This window comes from Lygodium microphyllum, chromosome 8 (assembly GCF_053477565.2).
Source record: "Lygodium microphyllum isolate KBCC chromosome 8, Lygodium_microphyllum_v1.1.10, whole genome shotgun sequence".
NCBI classification, from domain to species: Eukaryota; Viridiplantae; Streptophyta; class Polypodiopsida; order Schizaeales; family Lygodiaceae; genus Lygodium; species Lygodium microphyllum.
The window spans coordinates 120901598-120920643 of record NC_141142.1 but is presented as its reverse complement, the minus strand read 5'-3'; positions in this window follow the sequence as shown (position 1 = coordinate 120920643).

Sequence of the window (19046 nt, the reverse complement as noted above, 5' to 3'; positions counted from 1 at the left end):
AAATATCCTGATTTGGTGTACCGCACCTAGTACTAAGTGGGCAGCAACTTTTGGCACACTTTGCTCGCCCTTTGGACTCCGTTTTGGTCATTTTTGGGCAGTTTCTGCAGTAAAACAGCAAGCAGTTTTGGACAGTTTGGGCATTTCCAGCCTGCATAATGGCGTCATCTTCGCATGATAGTGCCATCTTTAACATTACAAAGTTGGATGGTACCAACTACTCTTATTGGAAGAGTCAAATTTGGTAGGTCTTGGTGCAAAAATCTCAGATTAAGCCACTTCGGTTGAGTGGGGAGCAGCCTGAAACTATGGACAATGACGACTGGCTTGAACTTGATGAGCTATGCAAGTCCACGATTGTATTGTCTCTCACTGAATAGGTACATTATAATGTATTTGAGGAAGCACAGAGTGCATGGGATCTATGGAATAAGATCAAGAATCTTTATGATAAGAAAAGTCCGGCGAGTCAGATGTACTGGTTGAAGCAGCTTATGGATCTACGCATGAAGGATAATGCGACTATGTCTGCTCACTTGAGCCAGTTCCATGCTATACTGAAGAACCTGACTTCACAGGATATCACCTTTGGAGAGGAAGTAACTCCTCTTTTCTTGCTTGGAACTCTGAATGAGTCATGGGATGTATTCCGCACTGCTCTTTGTGCCTCTAGTGCTACTCTAAAATTGGCAGATCAGGAAGAGGTGAATTGCAAAAACTTGGATGCCTCTCGTGGTAATCATGCTTTGACATTTAGAGGCAGGAATGACAGGAATGATCCTGGTAATAACCGTGGCCGTGACTCACAGAAGGGTCGGTCTAAATCTCGTGGCAAGTCGCGTAGTAAGTCACGTGAGCGCAATGCAAATGTCACTTGTCATCATTGTGGGAAAAAGGGGCATATTAGACCACAGTGTCATGAGTTGCGCAATGAGAAGCGCAAGGATAAGGGGAAAGATAAAGTGCAGGAGAAGTCCTCTGATCGCAGCATAATACCTGCGAAGTCCAGCGTCAAGATTGAGGAAATTAATGTCACACAGACTGAGGAGTCCGATGGTACTGATGAGTTTATACTTGTACCTAGTTCTTCTGATGCTTCACACTTGACTGAGACATCTAGTATGTATACACAGTGCTGGTTATTGGATTCTGGAGCATCCTTCCATGTGATGCCTTACCGTGAGTGGTTCCACTCTTACCGCACTATATCTGGTTCAGTCAGACTTGGAGACAACAGGTCTCTTGACATTGTGGGCATGGGTGATATTCAGTTGCAGTTTTCCACTGGCAGTTCATTTTTGCTTAGGGATGTACATCATGTACCTGCGCTTATGCGCAGTCTTATGTCTGCAGGACAGCTGGATGATGCAGGATTTCATGTATGTTTTGGGGATTCTGCCTGGAAGATTACTCGTGGCAGACTTGTGCTTGCTAGAGGCGCCAAGGTTGGCAGCCTCTATCCTCTTGTTGTATCTGGGTCCTCAGTTGACCATGTTTTGGCAGTGGGTTCTATCCCACATGTATCACTTTGGCATGCTCGTTTAGGGCACATGTCTTTGAAGGGAATGAAAATGTTATCTGGTTTGCAGTATCTTCCGCCTTTGGATTATGCATGTTTTGACTCATGTGATCATTGTCTTTATGGTAAGCAGAATAGGTCTACGCATAAGAAATCGGGTAGGCCACGCATGAGTGAGCCCTTGGCATTGGTCCATTCCGATGTTTGTGGGCCTATGCCTTGCATGTCTATGGGTGGCGCGAAGTACTTTGTTACCTTCATTGATGATTTTTCTAAAAAAGTGTGGGCTTATCCCATAAAGCAAAAGTCCGATGTCTTGGCAGTCTTTCAGTGTTGGCTTGCTCTTGTTGAGAACCAGACTGGGTATAGGCTGAAATGCCTTAGGACTGACAATGGGGGAGAATATGTCTCACATGCTTTTGAGCAGTTTTGTGATGACAGGGGTATTAAGCGTCAGTTGACCGCCCCTTACACCCCACCCCAAAATGGTTTGGCTGAGCGCATGAACAGGACTATTCAGGAGCGTGTGCGCTCTATTCTTAGCCATGCAGGCCTACCCTAGAGTTTTTGGGCTGAGGCAGTTAGTACAGCAGTGCATGTCATAAACTGATCGCCTTCCAATGGATTGGATTTCTAGGTTGCAGAGGAAGTTTGGGCTAGTAAGCCACCCTCTTATGCGCATCTCCGTGTCTTTGGATGTGAGGCATTCTGCCATGTGCCCAAGGACAAGAGGAGTAAATTGGGATCCAAAGAGCATTAAATGCATATTCCTTGGCTATGGTGAGTTAGAAGAGATGGGCTATCGCCTATGGGATCCACAGGCGTGGAAAATAGTACACAGCCATGATGTCGTCTTCCATGAAGACAAGATGCACAGGCAGCCTGAGAAGGTGGTTGAGATCCGCAGAGTGATCTTTCAGGAGGAGCCTAGAGCTCCAACACAGCCACCAGTAGCACATCCTGCAGCAGTTCCTCCACAGGGCCAGGGTGTTGAACAGGCAGTTAGACAGGCAGCAGAGCCTGCGGTGAGACGGTCTGCTAGAGACAGACGTCCACCTGACAGATTTCAGCCCTCTATGCATTATGTTTTGGTTACAGATGCAGGAGAGCCTTTCACTTATGATGAGGCTATGCGCAGGGGTGACAATCACTCCTGGGAGACGGCTATGCAGTCTGAGATAGACTCCCTGCATAAGAATGAGACTTGGGATTTGGTTGCCTTGCCTAAGGGCAAGAAGGCTTTGCCATGCAAGTGGGCGTACAAGCTGAAAAGTACCCCTGGACACCCCAAGCCGGCATACAAGGCTAGATTGGTAGCAAAGGGTTTTAAGCAGGAACATGGTGTGGACTTTGATGAGGTCTTCTCTCCTGTGGTTAAGATGACCACCTTGCGCTTAGTCTTGGCTTTGGTTGCACAGCTTGACTTAGATCTATATCAGATGGATGTCAAGACGGCTTTTCTACATGGGAACTTGCATGATGAGATCTATATGGATCAGCCTAAGGGCTTTGCAGAACCTGGCAGGGAGCACCTAGTGTGCAAGTTGAAGAAGAGCTTGTATGGCTTGAAGCAGGCACTTAGGGAATGGTATCATAAGTTTGATGCCTTTATGCAGTCACAGGGCTACAGCAGGAGTGCTATGGATCCGTGTCTTTACAGAAGAAAGCCCGTGATGGCAGTTTGCTTATCTTGGTACTCTATGTTGATGATATACTGATAGCAGGGAAAGCTCATGATGAGCTAGATGCTCTTAAATCTCAGCTGAAGAAGAGCTTTGAGATGAAGGATTTGGGATAGGCCTCACATATACTTGGGATGCGCATTAAGCGCGATAGGCATCAGGGGCTTTTGTATCTCTCACAGCGGGAGTACATTCATAAAGTCCTTGAGCGCTTTCGCATGCAGGACATAAAGCCTATTGGATGTCCATTACCTTCTTATGTGAAGGTATCACAGGCCGATTGTCCGTAGACATATGAGCAGAGGGCCGAGATGGCCAAGATCCCTTATGCTTCAGCCGTGGGCAGTTTGATGTATGCCATGATAGCCACTCGTCCAGATATTGCGTATGCAGTTGGTGTTGTGGCATGCTATATGGCTACACCTGGCAGTAGACATTGGGATGCCGTGAAGGGTATCATGAGGTACCTGAAGGGCACAACAAATATGTGTATTTGCTATGGCAGCCAGGATACAGGGGTCATGGGGTACATTGACTCCGATTATGCAGGACATGCAGATAGTAGGAAGTCCACTTCTGGCTATGTATTCACCTATGCTGGAGGGGCTATCTCTTGGATGTCCAGGGTTTAGAAGTGTACGGCTTTGTCTACCACTGAGGCCGAGTATGTTGCAGCCACTGAGGCTTGCAAGGAGGCCATATGGCTAGGCCGTCTAGTTGATGACCTTGGGATTGATGCTATACCTACACTGCATTCGGATTCTATGAGTGCCATTCAGTTGGCTAAGAATCCGGTCTTCCGTGCAAAGACAAAACACATTGAGGTGAGGTATCACTTCATACGTGGTGTTGTGGAGGACAAGTCTGTTGACCTTGTCAAGATCTCCACTGACGAGAATCCTGCAGATCTGCTCACGAAAAGCCTCACTACTGAGCGCTTTGCCTTCCTCAGGAGATTGATGGGCATTGGATGAGATGTTGCCTTTCCTCATCCCTTGTACCTATGTACATTTGTACTGTCTTTTCTTTTTTCTTTTCTCTCTCACTAGGGCAAATTCGCCTTTAAGTGGGAGGTTGTTGGGGGTAAAGGCGCCTCCGCCGTGTCGCCCCGTGTATTACTACACTGACAGTACCCGCCACTGCACACTGCAGGTGGCGGGCGCCCATCACGTCACTTTATTCTTTATTCTTTTAGTGACAGTTTGAATAAAGGAAGGCCCGGACACACATTGTGACTGTTGGAGTTTCCATTTCTTGTCTCTCTCTTTCTTGCTCTTGCTCTCCCGCCATAGCTCGCGTACAAGCTTCGATCCTTCTCACCTTTCAACCTGGTTAGTTTTTGCTAGCTTCTGCATTGGAGGCCCTATCTGCTCCATAATTTGGGTCATGCATGGCATTGGTGCCCATTCTATCATGTGGCTTGGTGTGGGTAAGCTTGGGGGCGTTGTTGAAGTAGTATCCTTGGTCATCTTAACTTTAGGTACCCAAATCTACGTGTTACCCTCGTAGTAGCATTGTGCTTGCAATAAGGCTTTGGAAACCCATCGCGGCTTGACCGTTCATCGATACATGTGGTTTCTTCTAGGCCTCCTAGATTTCGAGGGGGATTTCTCAGCCTTGCAGGTTCGCATCTGAGTGCTCCTAGATGGCGATTGTGGATGTTTTGGCACCCATTTGAGTTGGTATTCAAGGATTTTAGCTTTGTGGTTGGCTTTTTGCTGGTGTTGAGGTTTTGGTGGATGGTGATGAATCACAACCCCTTCCTTAGGCTCGATGGTGGATTTCCCTACCGGTGGCTTTGCGGATTGTGATGGAGGAGTCACACAGCCTTTGCTAAATGTTGTAACTATCCGAACATTGCAAATGGCAAGGTGAATGCGCTGTGAGTAATAGTTGACATTGCAATGTGCTTGTTTCTTGAATGTACATCCTAGCAGCGATTCCTTACCAGCATCTTAGTATTTGGCATCACATAGAAGGTCACAGGTAGGCTTTTAGTCTCGATAGAGACCATTATTATGCACTTCTTGAGCAGTGATAGAACCGCCCTCCAAACGGGTTGAGTTTGGTGTTGGTGGGCTGAAATTTTGGTTAACTAATGAGGGTCCAATGATCATGTGTAAGGATGTTATAGTCAGCTCGCTCGTCAATGAGTATGTCGAAGGTGTGGGTCTTCTGGGCAGTCACTGGCGTAGGTAGGTAGGTGCCACCAGTCCTCATCTTCATCTTCAATTTTCGTGATGGCGGCCACTTGTACCTTGACAAGGTTGGGTTGTTTATGAGAGCTCCTTGCCATTATGCATGTTGGTACTAGGGATGTGTCACTAAGCTCATCAATTGCCGCAACGACTTTCTCATACTTCTCATTATCCGAGAACGATAGATCTATCATGGCAAGCATGTGCATCCAATCTCGCTAATCTTTGAGACATGGATATATTTGATTAGTGGGCCGTAAGATTTTCTAATTTGTGCATCACCCTTCAGCATCGTGGAGATGGCATCCATGTCGACCGGTGTGGTCTTCCATGTATCCATCTCCACTTTTACTGCCTCTATTTGATTGCCTAAGAAGATTAGACCGTTACCCTAGTCTTCTATGACCTGTGCATTGTGCATCCAGGGCTGGCCTAACAGGATGTCATAGTCCACTCCCTTCATAACTATGAAGTCAGTAGAGAATTGAATCCCTGTGATCTTCAATGGCCAGTTCTTTAATACTCCAACACTTTCATTCCATTGGCTAGGGTGCCATTGAACCTAGCATTCTCAACAGGCGGGTACTGTGTGGCCCAGCACACTAACTATTGCTCGTGTATCCACAATTTCCTTCCTTGTGGTGTCTCCTAGAGCTAGGACTAGTAAGACTACATGCGATTTGGTGCCTTCCCAAAAAGCATTGACATGCAAGGACTTGGGCATCGAGTGCAATGTCAGACTAGGTATCTGAGTTACTACATCATGATCATGTAGATCAGTTGTCCCTTGCTCCATTGGTCCTTCAACCCATTGCTTCAGTTCTTGCCATAGTGTCGAATGCTACCTAAGCAAATCTCCTAGGCTTAAAGTCATCGAGGTGGTCACTAGCATGGTGAGGAGGTCATTAGTTGCTTCCCTCTCTTCTAACTCTGTGTTTCTTGACCAATGGCCTCGACTGGTTTGCTAGTCCGTAGCATGTAGGCTCTGTTTGATCAGCTTTGCTTGTGGTACAACTATATCCCTCAACTTTGGTTGTGGAGGCGAGGCTGGCGTGCTTACGCTTGAGAGATCATCAATCTCACTCATCTTCCAATATGGGCTCAGCATCCTTCAAGTGCTCATGGGCTTCTTTTACCCACTCCTTGACCTTTTCAATGGCCTCGAGTTGGTGACCTTTGCACTCCTCTTGTCGGCCTCCTCTCGTCTTTAGAGGAACTAATGTTTCTACTTTTGTGTCTATCACCCTTTTTTTGGGAGGTAGAGTTGTGGCACTCTCGATTTTTAGCGTGACCTTTGCCTTAGCTTGCTTTCTCCTTCACCTATGGCCCTTCTTTCCGATTGAGGCTACATCTAAGTTCTTGGGTCTATGTAGTGATGCTTGCTTTGTTTGCATACATGGGTCATGACATGCAAGGGATGGGTGTGTCCTCTTTCTTAAATGTCTCAACTCCAAATAGCCCCAATGGTATAGATGGCTTGTTTGATGCTACACTAGAGGGTGGCCTTCGTCTAGGGCATTCAACAAATAGGTGAGTGATTCCACACTCTTGGCATCTGAGATTGGTCTTTTCCCAATTAGCCTGCTCTCGTTCGAGGCAGCATGAGGAGATGTGTCCAAGGTGACGACAATTCCAACAAGAAATTGGTTCTTGGGTCTGCCCTCCTAGGCCTCTGCCTCTACCCCTTCCTAATGCCATCACCAGTACAGGTTGGTAATCCATAAGGATTGCATTACCCTCTTCGTCATATGACACGTATGGGTGCACATAAGACTCTTCGTCATTCGGCTCCTCCACATAGTGGACTGAAGCGTCACTTAGTGGATGAGTTATGTAGGGTCCATGTAGTTTAGGTATGCCTATGGGGTTTATCTCCATTCTAGAAATGGCTGGTTTGGCATCATTAGGTGTTGGGAGAGCCAATGGGGCTCCCCTTTCGAAAAATTTTTGCAACGTATTTGCTACGTAAGGCTATCCGTATGGTTGCAAGTATGGGAGTCTCCTCGATAGCTTGCAATGCAAGGTATCGTGGCCCTGTCTCTCCCTCTCCCTCTTCCTCTCCCTCTCTCATTTCCTCTCCCTCCCTCTCCCTCTCTCTCTTTTTCTCTCTCATTTCCTCTCCCTCTCTCAATACACATGAATTTTAACAAAAACAAGTAAAAGAGAAAGAGAAAACACAAAAACAAAGCAAGAAGGAACAATGCACTCACCGTGAAGGCTCAAGGATGGATTCGGTGACTCCCCTTCGCAACGGCGGCTCCTCTTCGCCCTCCGTACACTTCCTCCTCTTCTTCACGAATGGCGGCAGCGGCGGCGAGAAGCTTTCATTCTCCCTCTTTCTCTCCCTCTCCCTCTCAAATGCAAGATGTTCGCTCTCTCTTTTGTGTATGTGCGCAAAATAACGTGCTCGGGTTTCGGCCCGCGTTTTTTTGTCTAAGCACCGTCACTATTAGCATCGCAAATAGCAACGCCGCTATTTTGCGTTGGAAAGCGTCGTCGCTATACCTCCATATCCTTGTAGTGGGGAGAGAGAGAGAGAGAGAGAGAGAGAGAGAGAGAGAGAGAGAGAGAGAGAGAGAGAGAGAGAGAGAGAGAGAGAGAGAGAGAGAGAGAGAGAGAGAGAGAGAGAGAGAGAGAGAGAGAGAGAGAGAGAAAGAAAGAGAAAGAAAGAAAGAAAGTTATATTAACGTCTTCTAAAGAACAAAACTGGCCTATGAGACAAACTGTGATACAACTGATGAGGTCCAGCTATCCAAAATAAAAGTACTGAATAAAAAGCTAAAAACTGAAAACTGAAAATACGGTGCTGTGAGTGTGATAAGTGTCGTGTATGTGTATGCGCGTATGTAGCTCTGGTACTCCAGATAATGGCTACAAAAGGGGAACAAATGTCGGATGTGATAGGGGAACAACTGTCGGCTGTGATAAAGTGGTGCGATGTGTATATGTAACAGATGCAGGGAGATATACTATCCTGGGATGTAGTAGCAGTCGTCGAAGTCGCTAATAGCAGGTGATCCCTCCTAGATGCAGGATGTGGTACATCGACGGTGGAGAAAGAGCAAACTGGAGATTTGAGATCCAATGTGTCGAGTGTCGTCGGATCTCAGTTTGCTGTCGATGTAGATCAAGACTCCTCTGGATCTCCTGTCGGTGTGGCTGTGGGGTCCGAAACCCACGGATCCTCATGCGGCGTCGAGTACGCTGGTCCTCAGCTTGCTGTAGTGTGAGCCTGGAGGTCTGGCTGGAGGCTGGTACAGTAGCTCTCACTCTGTCTGTCTGAAAGAACTGTGTAATAGTCGTCTGGGTAGGCCCCTCTCTGACTGGGACCCACTGTGTGCTCTGCTCTCTGATGTGCCATGCCTCTCCCAGAAAATGGCCAAATGATCTCTGATCCATATCAGTCATACATCCCTAAAGTGAGCTGTTCAATGTGTATCTAGATCTCAACTCTAAGTATACTGGGCATCTGAGAACAAAATGCTCCTCACTCTCTACCTCTGATCTGCAAAGGGGGCATATCCTCTCCTCCTGCAGGATGCCACTGGCTCTGCCACTCTCAATCATAAGCTGATGTGATGATACCCTGAGTTGTCCAATAAGAACTCTCAATCGATGTGGCATATAGATCTCCATATATCTCGGAATCTCTATGAATCCTTGCTCTGATATCCTCAAGAACTGTGTATAATAATGTGCCATCTTCGATGGCAGTGGCTGTGCAGGGCTGACCCATGTCCTCCGTATATAAATATGCCATATCTCCTATCTGATGACTCTTTTCCTCTCAGAGAGAGAGAGGGTGTAAGTGGGAGCCTGAGTATCATATAGAAGAGGTGGGAGTCTATCAATGTCCAGCCCATGTTTGTCAAACCAAGCTCTAGTCTGTGCATACCATGATGTGGTATCCCCCGCTCGAGCCATCTCATGAGATGCCATATATGCTCTATATGCAATGCGATCTCTATCCATATCCTGAAATCTGTGTAGGAAGCAGACTGTCTGAAATAATGCCTCGACTAGCATGGGCAGTGTGGCAAGCTCTGCTTGCACAATGTCATGTGGGACTGAGGCCTTGCTGCAAATCAATCTAGATATCATGATCACTTGAGGTCTCTCCATCAATGTCCATACATAATCGGCAAGGCCGGGCAGAGAGAGAGAGAGAGAGAGATTAACCAATAATTATTGGTTTTATTGATTTTAATTAGTTTAATTAATTGATAGGTAAATTAGGTATGGGAGACGAGGGGAGGGGAAAGGGAGAGAAATTTTGATTGATTGATTAGTTATTTACTCTCTCTCTCTCTCTCTCTCATATACGATATAAAGTAAGTATATTTATTTGTGTGTGTGTGTGTGTGTGTTTGTTTGTTTGGTTTATTAGTAGTTTATCATCGTAATTATTATTATTGGCAAGTTCATGTTAGTAAGCTTGCGTATGTGTTAGTAAGTTTATGTTTGTTGTGTGTGTGTGTGTGTGTGTGTGTGTGTGTGAGGGAGAGATAGATAGAGGGAAATTATTAATTATTGGCTAATTATTAGTTGTATTGATTGGTTCTTGATTAATTAATTGAATTCGTTGGTAGGTTTGTTTGCTAGTAGCTTTTGATTAAAGCTTTGGTTGATGTTGTTCTTTGTGTATGTTTTGGTCTTTCGAACGATTTTTTACGAGTCTAGGTTGCTAGTCTCTCTCCTTCAATATGGTGGATGAATATATATTGATGTATGTATGTCTGTATGTCTGTATGTATGTATGTGTGTGTGCATGTGCATGCATATGTGTGTGTGTTTGTTTGGTTTATTAGTAGTTTATCATCGTAATTATTGTTATTAGCAAGTTTATGTTAATACACTTGTGTATGTATGTGAGTTTCTGTTTGTTACTAGAGAGAGAGAGAGAGAGAGAGAGAGAGAGAGAGAGAGAGAGAGAGAGAGAGGAAAATTATTATTTATTAGTTAATTATTAGTTTTATTGATCGATTATTGATTAATTAATTGAATATTACTTAATTGTGGACTCTCTTTCTTTTAACGCAAGTGTAGGAATACAGAGAGAGAGAGAGAGAGGAAAATTATTATTTATTAGTTAATTATTAGTTTTATTGATCGATTATTGATTAATTAATTGAATATTACTTAACTATGGACTCTCTTTCTTTTGACGCAAGTGTGGGAATACACAGAGAGAGAGAGAGAGAGAGAGAGAGAGAGAGAGAGAGAGAGAGAGAGAGAGAGAGAGAGAGAGAGAGAGAGAGAGAGAGAGAGAGATGGAGATCAATTAATAATTATTGGTTTTATTGATTTACATTAATTGATAGATAAATCAAGTATGGGAGAGAAGGGAAGGGACAAGGGAGAGAAAATTTGATTGATTGATTAGTTATGGACTCTCTCTCTCTTTCTCTCTCCCCCCACTGTTTGAAAATAAATAGATAGGATGATACATTGCATACATTTGAGTAAGAAAAGTAGCTCTCTCTCTCTCTCTCTCTCTCTCTCTCTCTCTCTCTCTCTCTGCTTTTGAAATAGTGGAGTTTTTATTGTTGGATTTATATAGAGAGCACCTGGCCATGCACTTTGAATATGAGGATCTACATTAGATTAGGATAAACATTTTAAGATATGCATTTTAAGACATGGAATGGAAGATATCAACAATATGGGGATTTAAATCTATGTTTATGTTATTATCTTCTACACCGATTTTAAGACATGGAGTGGAAGATTCTGTACTAATTTTAAGGTATCTATTATATTGTCAATCCCTATAGGTACCAGGATGGAGCCATATATCTTGAACTCCAACGTAGGGACTACAAATTTCTATACATGTGTTCTTCATGGATAATCAAGTATCTAGTAATGATTTTCTAGGGAAGGATATTGTGTGGTGTGCACCCTTGGACCATATGGGTCCATCTTATACATGCGAATGAGATCAGGCAATGAGGCTATTTGTCCTAGAGAAAAAGCCTCATATTCAAATTGGAAAGCTGGTTCATTGGTAGTTGTAGCGTTCTGTGCACCAGGGGCTAAGTGATAATGCTATTTATTTGTGACTTTCATTATTGAGAGATAGATCCATCCTTTTCTTTGCTCATTGCAATTCATGAGGTTGGTATGCATATAATGCTTTTAATATTGATGTTTTCAAACTTTCAGAGTTTTTTAGTGTGTGGGTTATAGTTTTGTTGGCAGGAATGGGGATTGTTGCATCATTGTAGGGCATGATTTTCTAGGGAAGGATATTGTGTAGTGTGCACAAGCAATGAGACTCTTTGTCGTGGGGAAAAAAACCTCATTCCAATTAAAAGGCCAACTCATTGGTCGATGTAACGTTATGTACATCAAAAGATCCATCCTCAACTCTTTCCTCATTGCAATTCATGAGGTGGTTATAATTATAGGGAACTTTTAATTTATCCATGGGTTGTGAACAAAGACAATTTGTTAGACTTAAGATAGGGCTTAAGATGAAGGTAAGGTTGAAAGAGGGGTTTCAAATCATGATGGATGTATTCATAGGGATATTCAAATGAATACATCCATTGTCACAAAAACTCTAATCTCTCACCTAGGAAGCCATGGGAATTTGCTTGAAATACTCCATTTGCACCTTGAAGACACGTGCATGACCTGTATGTAGGTTAGTGAAAGAGCGAGTTGAGTTTGATGTGTGGGTTAAACAGATTGGAACCTCACTCCAAACGTTGCTTGCTATAGCAAATACTATCATAATCAATCATATGACATGTATGTAAGTTAGCGAAAGAGTGACTTGAGTTCTGTGTGTGAGATAAATAGAATTCAACCTCACTCTAAATGTTTCTTGCTATAGCAAATCCTGTCGCAATCAATCATATGGTCTAGAGCACATATGTTTCAAATTTAATGCATTGGAAGGCTAATCTAATGCCATCTAGGATTTTTTCATATTTCTAAATTTTAAGAATAGTTGATATGCACCTCAATATTAACGCATCTGTTTTGCACAACAACATGGAGGCTTTTGTAGAAAATAAAGATGTGTTTGCAATAGGAAATGTTGTGTGATGCACTACCAGCGTGCAAATGAATATGCGCAAGGTGAAAGAGGTTACAAGGAAGAAAGCATTTCGTCATGCCCTCAAGCATGTTGGAGGGTATGATAGTTCTATTGAGTTCTTGAGAATCATTCATCACTTGGATGGGATTGAGAAGCAATTGAAGAGACTATTTCGCAAAGAACTTCAATTTCTCTTAGTGAGAACATTGGTAGCCATCTAAAAAGGATTGAGAGAATATTGGAGGAGAAATATGAAGGGAACCTTGGTTATGGAGTGAGGATACAAGATGAGTTAGAAGAAATCAAGGGCTATATAGGGGAGATATATGACCGTATTCAAAAATATTGGCCACATGCTAGATCCTTGGATGATCATGATGAGAAGATAAAAGATTTTATTGACAATGCAAGTCGTATAGAGGATGGAGTATGTGAGTTAATTACTCATAAGAATGAGAGCTTGGTCACACCTGGGAACATTGCCCTTGATGTGCAACTTACTTCTTTGAAAGTTTGTCTTAATAGGTTTTTGGTGATGTTAACCTAGATGAATCACCACATAGGCTCATCCCCTTACACTGGAAAACATTGCCCTTGATGTGCAACTTGCTTCTTTCAAAGTTTATCTTGATAGGTTTTTGGCAACGTTAACTTGAATGAATCGCTACATAACATCCTCGGATCCATGGTTTGCTTTGTATATATATAACCTCTACAAGACTTCTTATTTGATTGATGAAAATCTCCATTTTGAAATACATTGTTTATCTCTTCTAGATTATAAAACTTTTTTAGAACCCCATTTAAATGGTTTCTTTTTCCATCTTTCCCCTTGGTATTCTTTCGATTTGGAGTCTCAAACACCTTTGGATATATAACACCCTTGATACTTTCACAAGCCCTACATATGAATGTAGACGAACAAACATCCATTGGCAAGGCTGAGAGAGAGAGAGAGAGAGAGAGAGAGAGAGAGAGAGAGAGAGAGAGAGAGAGAGAGAGAGAGAGAGAGAGAGAGAGAGAGGAGATTAGACAATGCTTGGCTAGCCTTTATTGAGTGTTGTATACGCATGTGTTCATGCATGGCCATATAAGCATTTGCTTATGCATGTTGGACCTAATGCATGTCTATTCTTTCACTTTCAAGTGTCGAATACGCTCAAGACTAGCATATTTTCAAGTTTGAGTGGTGCTTGCTAGGCCTTCGGTGATGAGAGTCGTGTGCAAATGTGGATGAATGGACATCCATTAGAGAGAGGGGGGTTATTAGTTGGCCTTTGGAGAGCACCATGTATGCATGTGCTCATGCATGGCCACTTATGCATGTGCTCATGCGTGACTATTCTTTTATCTTTGAGTCTAGATCACCTTCAATTTAGGGTTTTTGATTGTAAATTCATTTATCGTTTATATCTTGAGTAGCTTTGAGAATTCTCTATTGGAACTCTCATACTCTCTTGAAAGTTTCGTGTAGTCATGTCGGGACAAGGCGATGAGAATTGTCTTGATCATCGAGATATACGTGTTTATAGTTGAGATATGGATGATGTATTGCTATTTCAAACTTGCATAGTGCATGTATGTTATTCTTTTTCCTATGGGTGATGATGGTTGGCATGTAAAGGTGCCTTATAGTAACATTAATATTCTAGTTAATGTACATGGATTGTCTAATAAGGACTGTGTTACTCAGATGCAAATTTATGCATTTTGACTACAAGTGCATGAGGACACTAAGGTTTGCATGTTGTGTGGTGGTCAATTATTGCAACTGGTTTTTGTTGATGCTTATTGTAGTGTAGAGCAATGTAGGCTGGCTTGGTGTTGTCAGAATCAATCAGTTTTACGCTCATAAGTTTATACAGGCTTGGCAGATATGAAGGGAGTGATGGATAATGGGCCAGTATAGGTTATCAGTGCCTCTGTTGGTAAAATGGTGGTTTTTCCATCTTCTTTTACTAGTGGGCCAAGGCACATGTATTAGTTGTATCAAGATGCCATGGCTATAGTGTGGAGTAAGGGAAAACCATATCTCTTTATAACAATGACATGTAATCCAAAGTGGTCAGATATAACTAATGCTTTGTTGCTAGGACAGACTACTTATGATCGTCTTGATTTGACCACTCGGGTCTTTCATAAAAAACATGCTGATATGATGCATACATTGTTGAACAGGAATTTGTTTGAAAATGTTGTAGACTATGCTAGTGTGATTGAGTTTCAAAAGAGAGGGTTATTGCATTCTTATACTTTGTTGATTTTGGAGCACCCTTTTAAACCCTCCGAAGCATGCCATTATGATAGGTTTGTTTGTGTTGAGTTTCCTGATAAAGCATGGTTTTCAACTTTGTTTGAAACTATCTCAAAGTGCAATGCCCATGGTCCTTGCTGTGCATTGAATCCCAAGAGCCCTTGCATGCGTGATGGTCAATGTACTAAAAAATTTCATCGGAGGTTTGTGAATGTGACAACTGTTGGTAGCCTTGGCTATCATATTTACAAAAGACGGGATGATGGAAACATGGTCACAATAAAGGGTAATACCATTGATAATCGATAGATTGCTCCATACAATTCTTACTTAAGCAAGAAATACAATGCGCATACAAATGTTGAGGTATACTCAAAACTGGCAGCTGTTAAGTATTTGTATAAGTATATATACAAGGGACATGATCATGCAACCAATAAGTTTTATATTGAAAGCTCAGGGTTGAATGGTACGAGCATTTGTGAAGTGGATGAGATCGATAGTTATTTAGATGCACAATATGTTTCTGCTTCAGAAACATGTTGGTGAATATATGACTATGCATTGCACAATGAGAAGCTTGATATACAGTGGTTGTAGGTGCACTTGCCTGGTGAGAATTGTGTGGTGTTTTAAGATACAGACAATATATCAAATGTTATGCAAAATAAAGATATTAAGAAAACCACTCTTATAGAATGGTTTGCATGCAATCGTATCCATCTAGATTCGATATCAAGACTTCCCGATGTACTGGGTGTGGAATGCACATCGAAAGGCGTGGATGAAGAGAAAGCGTGGAAATACATGTGGTTGAATATACTTTGTGCCGCCTATATGTGGTGAGTATTATTACTTGCAAATGCTCTTAACAGTGTCTTGCAGATGTACATCTTTTGAGGATTTGCATACTGTTGGCAATGTGATGTACAATACTTTTAAGGAAGATTGCTTTACAAAGGGCATGTTAGAGGGTGATGATGAGTGTGCTGCTATGTGCTTGAAAGAAGCTGCCTCTTTGCATATTAGAGCCCAATTATATGCTTTGTTTGCTGCAATTTTGGTCTTTTGTGAGCCTGGTTAGCTTTGGGATAGGTTTATGGCGCCAATGGTAGATGATATTTTGAATAAATTGCAACTAGAGCATACGCATGTATCTTTTGCAATTCTACACCAAGAGGCATCAAACAAGGCTCTATTGCATCTTCAAGATATTTTAGGTAGCATACATGAAGATTGTTTAACTTTGATGGATTGCTAGAGCCCCATTGAACAACGAATTCTTAGTTGTGTGCCAACCCTCTTTTAGAAGATGAATATGCATATGATATACTGGAGCAACGTAGAATTTGTTGTCTTTTTATGGAGGCAATATTGAATGATAGACAGAGAGTTGCATGTAATGCAGTTATGGATACTGTTGGTGCAAAATCTAGGGATGTTTTTTTCTTTTTTTTGGGATGGTTTCGGTGGGTCTGGAAGGACATTTCTTTATAAGTGTTTGCTTGCTAGGCTACGCAGTGATCATCGTATAGCATTGGCAATGGCATCATCTAGCATTGCTGCTTTGCTTCTACAGGGTGGTCGTATTGCTCACTTGAGATTTAAAATTCCATTGGATCTAGGTAATTGATCCACTTGTAATATTCCTATTTAGAGCAATCTTGCTCAACTATTGAGACACTCGAGCCTTATTCTGTGGGATGAGGCTCCCATGATGCACATATATGTATTTGAGGTAGTTGATATAACTTTAAGGGATATTATGAGTTGTAATAAACCATTTGTTGGAAAGGTCACTTTACTTGGAGGTGATTTTAGACAGATCCTACTTGTCATAATGAAGGGCTCCCGTGAAGATATTGTTAACGTGACACTATGTTACTCTCAAATATGGCAGTGTGTTAAGGTGCTAAGGTTGTCTGGGAATATGTGGATGTCAAATGTTGGTGATGTAATGGATAATGGATTTATTGGTTGGATTCAAGGGATAGGGGATGGAGCGGGAATTACAGAGAATTGTGATAAGTTACATATTTCATTTGACATGGTATTAAAAGGATACTCTATTGAAACCTCGGTTGATAGTGTGTACAGTGAAGTATCCACTGTGAGACTTTGGAGCATGTTTCAGCAAGCATGCTATACTTGCAGTGTGGAATACATAGGTGGCTTCTTTGAATCATCATGCATTGCAATTGATGCCTAGAGAGGTTATACAGTACTGTAGTGCGGATTCGATTGCAGAGACGGATGATAGCTCATTTTTGTACTCTATAGAGTATCTAAATACACTAGTTCTTGGAGGTGGGTTTCCTCCCCATCTATTGCTACTAAAGATGAATGCACCAATTATTCTACTTAGGAACTTAAATCTGGGAAAAGGTCTATGTAATGGTACACAGTTGATATGTAAGACATTCAATAGAAAGGTGATAGATATTGAGATAATAACAAGAATAAATGTAGGGGAATGAGTTTTCATTCCTCGGATCACTTTTATTCCTAGCACTTTGCAATTTCGTTTACTATGAGGCGGAGGCAGTTTCCTATTCGATTGGTGTTTCCTATAACGATCAATAAGTCATAGGGCCAGACTTTGTCTGTTGTTGGTCTTTACTAGAAGACACTGGTATTTACACATGGGCAGTTGTATATTGCATTTTCAAGGGTAAAATCCTCGTGTGGTGTGAGAGTCTTGCTGGATGAAAATGGGAGCATTGTGAATGTCACGACAAACATTGTATACAAGGATGTACTTCAAGGTGTATTGTTTTTTTGCAAGGATGCATGCATAGATGTGTTTTTTGGAGGGTGGAATGATATGCTTGCTTTTTTTGCACGGATGTATCTATTGAAATTTGATAGCTTCATAGTCACTGCTTGGCTCATATGTGAAATGGCCTTTATGCCATGTTCGGTTGATATATACTCAGTATAATAACTGATTATTCCGTGTACTATATTTAAGTGTTTACTAAACTTTTGCAGATGTCTACTCCAAGTTGGGGCTATTATCGAGCTTCTAAGTATCAGAAGGAACTGCAATGTATATTGCCCACAACAATAACGCATGATATGATAAAAAGAACACTTGCAAGGGTCATTGAGCGTTTACATGATGATGTTAATATAGAGATTTTACTTCTAGTTTTTATTGAGGTAGTGCATTGTGGATATACTCAGTGTTTTCGAGTGCATATGGGTGAAACTGAATAGGATAAGATGTTTCAACGATCTCACACTAATAGAATACCAAGGGGATGGTTGACATATTAATGTAAAGACCTTGGTTGCTTTGTGGTGCTATATCAAGCTATGACGATGCCTACTAAGTGGTTTGCAAGTGTAAGGCTAGGCATTGTTATTCTAAAGTTTGGTAAATTTTGTCAATTGTTAGATATATTTATGTTTACATTGTGGCTTTCCAAAATCTAAGGTACAAGAAAGTGAGGAAAGACTATCCAGTCCCCTATACCATCGCTAAGGCGAGTAGTGGTAACATGACTTGCTTCACCTAACCATATTGTGTTAGAGAATGGAAATTTTCCTAGTGATTCCTCGAAGAAAAGAATGTTTTATTTTGGTTAGGCTCCATGTGAAATTTTTGATTTTTTAATTCGCATCAGGGCCCTTTTTGTAACATTTGGATATAGATGCATAGACACAATCAAGGAGTAACACTTTGTGGTTTGTTGATGCTTGACTTTGTGGTGCAAAGTTATTGACGCAGTCTCTAGAGGAACAAACATTGGTTTTAGGCTCTACTTCACCTATGTGTATTATTAATACTGAGAGTTTGTTTATAATGCTTGAATACCCTTAGACTGTGTGGTGTATTTCGTGTCTCTTTCATTTGTGTTTATTTTAGCATAGCAATGTTATTTGTAATTGTGAGATCCAAGGATAATATAAAGGTACTTCTAACTATTGCGCAAAGCAAGTGTGGATACAAGTTTACAAGTTTGGTGCATGGTCATTGCACATATATATGAGTGTCTGTACACCTAGATACAAATGCATGTTTCGCCTTTTATACATGCATATACAAGAGAGAGAGTGTGTGTGTGTGTGAAAAGAGGGGGGAGAGATAGAGGGGTTGGGAGTATGGGTAAAGTTTACAGGTCTGATGCATAAAAGGTATTGTATACATATATGAGTCTCTATACACCTAAATGCAAATGAATGTCTATCCTTTTGTGTATGCGTATGAGAGAGAGAGAGAGAGAGAGAGAGATGCAAATCGAGGAGAGAGATAAACAAGGGGAGGAAAGGAAAGGTGGGAAGGAGGGAAGAGAGAAAACGAAGGGTGTTGAAGAGAGAGAGAGAGAGAGATGCAAATCGA